Below are 6,883 nucleotides of genomic sequence, written 5' to 3' on the forward strand. Positions count from 1 at the left end.
AACAAAAGCCAATCTGCAATGAAAGGGATAGAGTAATCGGCATGGCTACCAAATAGGAAGAGATAGTAAGAGGAACGGTTTGGAGGGAGAAAAGAGAGGAGAAGTAAGGGGTATTCGGTCACAATAGCAAGATGGATAGAAATGAACTCTGATAACCACGAGAGTCGAAAGAGGGGGAGATGGTATATTCAGCCAAAAGAGAATTGATTGGGGGAAAAAAGACGAAAAGGAGTCAATGAGCACTTTCCAAAACTAAAAACAAAAGCAATAAGGTAATCGACCTAAGAAACAAAGCGAAAAGTGGAGAAGGAAGAATCGAAACACACTAGAACCGAAAGATACACTAAAAGAACAATAGAGATATTCGGCTTCAGAAACAAAGAGTGAGAAGAACTATAATTTGGCAAAAACCCAAAATAAAGTGACTAATTACCAACTTATAGCCGAATTCCTGAGTGGTCAAAGCCCTATTCGGCTACAACTCCTCCATGTTCAAATCCCTTAAAATCCTTCTAATATCACTCCACCATTACCTCCTCAACCACCGAATTCAAACTCTCCTCAACTAGCAATATTTCAGTCAACTTCTACTTCTCACACGGTAAGAGAAGGAAAATAAAACACTCCTTGAACACAGCGGGACTTGAACTCAAGACCCTTAGTAGTAGTAACATACCACTATCCCCTGGACCAGCAGGCTTTTTATGTCATGTTTTAACCATATTTATCTAAGAAGCCTACTGAATAGAGACAGGGTTTATTCAAGTAAAAACAAAATTCTGTACGAGCCAAAGCTTGAACTCAGGACTTCTTCAACACTTCTCAGGACACTCAACCACTAGAGCAAGCATGCATTTATACAACATAACATACAAAAATAAATACTCAGATTTTGGGGCATTACAAGATTATGATGTTTGCTAAAATTTTATGGAAGAATATGAGTTATGGTTGTGAAATAAACAACTTTTGTGAAGTAGTTTTCATAGAAACCCTAACTAAGGACCATTTTGCATAAGTTGTAAAATAGGTAATAAATGAATGAAATGTTTGAATTTATGAGTTGCTATATGTATGAAATAGGTTCGACTAGGCTTGGTTAATGTGAAAATTTGATAAAAATCGATTTACAAGCCCAAGGGAAAAATCATAATTTTGTGAAAGTCTAATGGCAAAATGGTCAATTTTGCCCAATTATGAATTGTTAAGTACTTAGATGAATAAAATGATTAAATTTTTGAATTTTTATCAATATAGATCAAGAATTACAAAATCCAGGCCTAGATCGGGGAAAAGTAAAACAAGTGGACTAAGCCAAAATAGTCGTCTACATTTTGTAATCCGAGGTAAGTTGTATGTAAATAAATACAACTACATTGTTATTATATGTGTTTGAATTGATGTAACATAAATTGCTTGTTTGTGGAAATGATTATGTATGATGAATATTGAGATAGTACAACTCCCGTTTGAACAGTTTTAACAGGGCTATTTGTGTGCTAGTGTAAGACATGTTTGGGACATGCATCAGCCACATTGTGAGAGCTAGTGTAAGACCACGTCAGGGACATGGCATCGGCATTGAGACAAGAGCTAGTGTAAGACATGTCTGGGCCATGCATTGCCCTCGAGATGTAAGCCAGTGTAAGACATGTCTGGGAAATGCATTGGCTACGAGATGTGTAACACCCCGTACCCGAGCCCGTTACCGGAGTCGAACACAAGGTGCACACAAACTCAGCTAAATTGTTTTCACAGTCCATAAAAATTTTCCAGACTAGCTGGTTACTGCGTCACTGTCGCTTCAAAAATCATATCTTGAGTTTTAAGGCTTGAAAATCAGTTTCGTAATTTTTCCCTGAAACTAGACTCATAAGTCCATCAACATATTTTTTTCTAGAATTTTTGGTTGGGCTAATTAGTACAGTTTATTAGTTAAAGTCTCCCCTGTTGCAGGGATCGACTACACTGACCTTCGTGTGTTACAAATTGGATATCTCCCTGTACAGGGCTTCAATGCTGATGCCGTTTATTTCTATAGAAACTAGACTCAGAGAGGAATCTATACATATATGGCATGACTCCTAATTATCTCTGGTTAATTTACCTTGAATTTCTAAATTCGGAACAGGGGATCCAGAAACCGTTCTGGCCCTGTTTCACGAAAACTTTAATATCTCTTAACATATAATTCATATGACCGTTTCGTTTCTTCTATATGAAAGTAGATTCATCAAGGTTAATTTAAATAATTTATTCACTATTTAATTCCATTCCTAAAATTTTTAGTGATTTTTCAAATCCACACCACTGCTACTGTCAGCATCTGTTTTTCAGGTAAACCTTACCTATTTCGTGGTTTCTATGGACCAACTAAAGTTTTGTCATACATAGGTCCACATATAATCATTTTTTTTAGCCATTCCAATGGCTGGTCATTTGCTCACACTTCCATTCATTCCGTAGTCACATCATAAAACCATACATATATACATAAGCACAAATGGTCTAATGCCATACTCCACTTTTACGAGCCATTTTCGCATGGTCGTACACACATACATCACAAAAGAACTTAAAACGCAACAAAAGGGTAGTCCTATACATGCCATTTCAAATCCAACCAAAATATATACCGAAAGGGACTTTGATAGTGTGGGAGACTTCGACTTCCAAAATTCCCGAGTCCGATAGCTGACGAGCCCAAAATCTATAGACAGAGAAACAGAGAAACGGAGTAAGCAATTTATGCTTAGTAAGTTAGAGCAAGGGATTCCAGCATAACAAAAGCATAACATTCATATAGCTAACGGATAATTTCATATGCACAAATTCTCAATATCATACTTATTTCACATTCCAACCCCTATATTCATACATAAGGGTTCATCTTAGCCAAATGCCGAAAGCTCATTTCTCGATTGAGCGAATATTATTCGAAGGGAATCAACTATTTCAAAGCACATACGAACATACCTCGTTGCTGGAATTTTCAAGCGTATTAGCTGAAATTTTACAGCAGGTTCATTCATTCTTGAATCACGTATCTTCGGAGTTTAACCGGATATGGCTACACATTCAAATGCCTTCGGGACATAGCCGGTTACAGTAACTCGCACGAATGCCTTCGGGACTCAACCCGGATTTAGTAGCTTGCTCGAAAGCCTTCGGATCTTAGTCCGGATTTAGTCACTTAGCACAAAGCCTTCGGGACTTAGCCCGGATATCATTCGAATAACCATGTACATTTATCAATAAGCCATAACACATTCACATTTCATTTTCATTAGCAAAATTCGACACAAGTCACTTATCACATTTGTAATTTCGCTCAATAGCCACACACAAAGAGCATGATTTTAATTTGCTTTAAACATGATCTAATCAATTCAGAATTTAAGCTCTATTGCTCAAGAACTTACCTCGAATGTGGTCGAACGATTTCGACGGCTATTCCACGACTTTTTCCTTCCCCTTATCGGATTTAGCTCCCCTTTGCTCTTGAGCTTAATTTAACAAATAAATTGGTTTTATCATGTGAGCATCGAAAGGGGAATTCAAGATACTTAGCCAATATATTTACTCATTAGGCATCAAAGTCGCATATGTACGAAATCATGAATCGAACTCAACACATTAGTTAATATTCCTCTTAGCCGAATTTTCTAAGCCAAGAATAGGCATCAATGTGCTTGCCTCTAACCGAATGCATGCACACCAATTTCCCCTCATGTGGCCGAATATACATGTCCAATTTGAGGCCAATTATACACTTAATACCACACAAAAACAGTATACATTTTACTACTAACGCATTACAAATCGTAACTCATTGCACATCTCTCATTTACTTCATAATCGAGACATCATCACAAGCAAATATACACCTTGAAATAGCATATATGTCATACCAATACATCGTAAAGTAACATATATACATATATATATGCTAGGGCCAATTCTCAAGTGGCTTATATCCAAATATATACACATATCCAAAGCTTAAATCTTACTTACCATGCAACATGCATGAATCATACTTATGGATATAACATGGCCGAATACCACAACACCATACCATTTCAATTTGGTCATGGTAAAACAAAGAACTTAGTATCTCATTCAAAAAAAAAAATGCTAAAAGAAAATCTAAGAATCCTCAATCTTCCATCACATGTATCATTATCAAGCTTGATATTTAGCATGCAATGGCATTAACACCATATTCACTTTGGCCGAATTTCATTCCCATGACATAACAAAGATTTGAACCATGGGCTAACAAGAACATCAAGCTAGCAACTAAAAACAAGCATGAATCTCATGGCACAACCTCAAACATACCTTACTCTTGATGCAAGTATACCCAACCTCTTCCTAATCCTCTTCCAAACCAAGTATGGAGCAAAACTCCTTCCTTATCCTTAGTATTTTCGGCCAAAAAGAGAGTGAAAATAGATGAACAAATTTTTTTCTTTCTTTCTTTAGGACATTCGGCCAAGAGCTATGGAGAAAGATGGACACTTTTTTTTTTGTTTCTCATCCTACTAACATTAATTTTTTTATTCCATACCCTTATTTTATTCATTCCAACATAACCCACTTACCAAACATGTTTCATGACATGATTTTTGCCCATAATTCCTTGTCATGGCCGGCCACTAGCTATTGGGGGGGGGAATTTGACATGCAAGTCCATTGTTTTGCATGCATGCTTTAATTAGTCCTCACACATTTCCCCATCATACTTTCAAAGTTTACTACTAGGTCCTTTCTAGTGAAATTCACATTTAAAATTCTAAATCAAAGCATAAAAATGTCACACATGGGTTAACACACATTATAGGTAATAAAATAAATATTAAATTATTTTTATGCCTTGGTTTTGTGGTCCCGAAACCACATTTCGACTAGGGTCGTTTTAAGGCTATCACAAGATGTGTCAGTGTAAGACCATGTCTGGGACATGCAATCGACACTAATATGTGAGAGATAGTGTAAGACCATGTCTGGGACATGGCATCGGTCTCGATTTTAATAGTCAGTGTAAGACCATGGCTGGGACATGGCATCGACTTGATGGATGAGCCAGTGTAAGACCATGTTTGGGACATGGCATCGGTATTATACCCTATGTTTGAGGCTTAGTGAATATCCAATAGTATTCCAAATGGTTCAACGGTGAGAGTTACAGTTTAAGTTAAACGAGAAAAGTATAACCATGTTTTGAGTGGTACAGGTACCTATTTGAAATGTATGAGATGTGAGCTCAATATATGCTATGTGAATTGTATTGGATAATGATGAGTAAGTTGTGCTTATTCCTACTTTTGAATTATGAGCATGATGATGTATGGTAAAGTTGTTGTTATATTTATTTGCATGCAACTTACTAAGCTTTATGCTTACTCCCTCTCCTTTCCATTTTCTTATAGTGCCGCCTAATTAGCTCTAGGATCATCGGACGTTGGAGGCATTGGTCACACTATCAACCAAAGCACTTGGTATAGTTGGTTTTATTTTTTTGAATATGGCATGTATAGGGCTTAGACTTTTGAGATTTGTGTCAATGTTAATTTGGCCAAATGTGTTGGCTTAGGATGAATCCCTTCATTTTGTATAAAGCCTTGGATAATGGCTAATGTTTGTTATTGATATACGCAAATGATGATATTTTCATGGATAAGTAAATTGCATGAATGAGATAATGCCTTGTGTGGCTGATTAGACCTTGTATTGTTGTGTGGATTTGTCATGTAAGATGTTATGTAGGTTAGTGCAAGTAGGGGTGGCAAAAAGGCTTGGTAAATAGCCTTATTTTGTCTACACGAGTAGATACACGGGCGTGTGTCTAGGTCGTGTGTGACATACGGTCAGCCCCATGGGCGTGTTGCTTGGCTGTGTGTCCCTTGCACATAAAATTTTCGAGTCAATATGCATGGTAGTAAACACACTGGCACAGACACGATCGTGTGTCTCAGCCGTGTGGAGGACACGGCCTCTGGCCACGGGCGTGTGCCTTGGCCGTGTGCCCTAAATTGGATGCTGATGTCAGAAATAGAATTTCAAGGTTTTTAGACGAGGGCTAGGATACGGGCATGTCATGGCCGTGTGAGGGACACGGGCTATAGACACGAGCGTGTGTCAGGCAGTGTGAAAATCCCTGTAGGTTTGAATTTAGAATTTAATTCACATGGGCGTGGGACACGGGCATGTACCGAGATGCTTAGGCTATGTGTGTCACATGGGCCATTAGCACGGCCGTGTTATAATGACCACACGGACGTGTGCTCTGTTTCAAGATTTATTTTTCTAAAGTTAGTTAAAGGACCCGGGTTGGTCCCGAATGGGTTTCGATGGATGTTTGGGGCCTCGTAGGCCCAAATTAAGGTGTTTAAATAAAGTTCAAATTTTTTTTAAATTTGATCGAGTCTTAACGACATCGATATGATTGTATGCATGTGATTAAGTGTGGTAATGCCTCGTATCCCGTTCCAGCGTAGGGTCGGGTGTGGGGTGTTACATTCTAGCACCACACATTGGATACATGGATCTCTAACACACCAAAAGGACTAATAGAGTTGAACATATCCTATAAGCGAAGCGTATAGCTAACACTTTCCAAGACACCAAACACACATATCCCAGTGAATGGAGCTTAGCTCACATTCCCATATCTCTCCGAAAACTATCCTTGGGCCTCAACTCCCCAAAATCACAGCACAAAGGTGAGTACTCACAATCCTATGACATGCCAACTATTTCCTATGGTCTCATAAAATCACAAGGCCAAAATATCCACATTATTATCACATATTTACTTACCGATTTTTTGCACATATTCACTGCATATTCACATCGTTAGAACATTATAATCACTGTC

This window comes from Gossypium arboreum, chromosome 4 (genome assembly GCF_025698485.1).
Source record: "Gossypium arboreum isolate Shixiya-1 chromosome 4, ASM2569848v2, whole genome shotgun sequence".
Lineage (NCBI taxonomy): Eukaryota > Viridiplantae > Streptophyta > Magnoliopsida > Malvales > Malvaceae > Gossypium > Gossypium arboreum.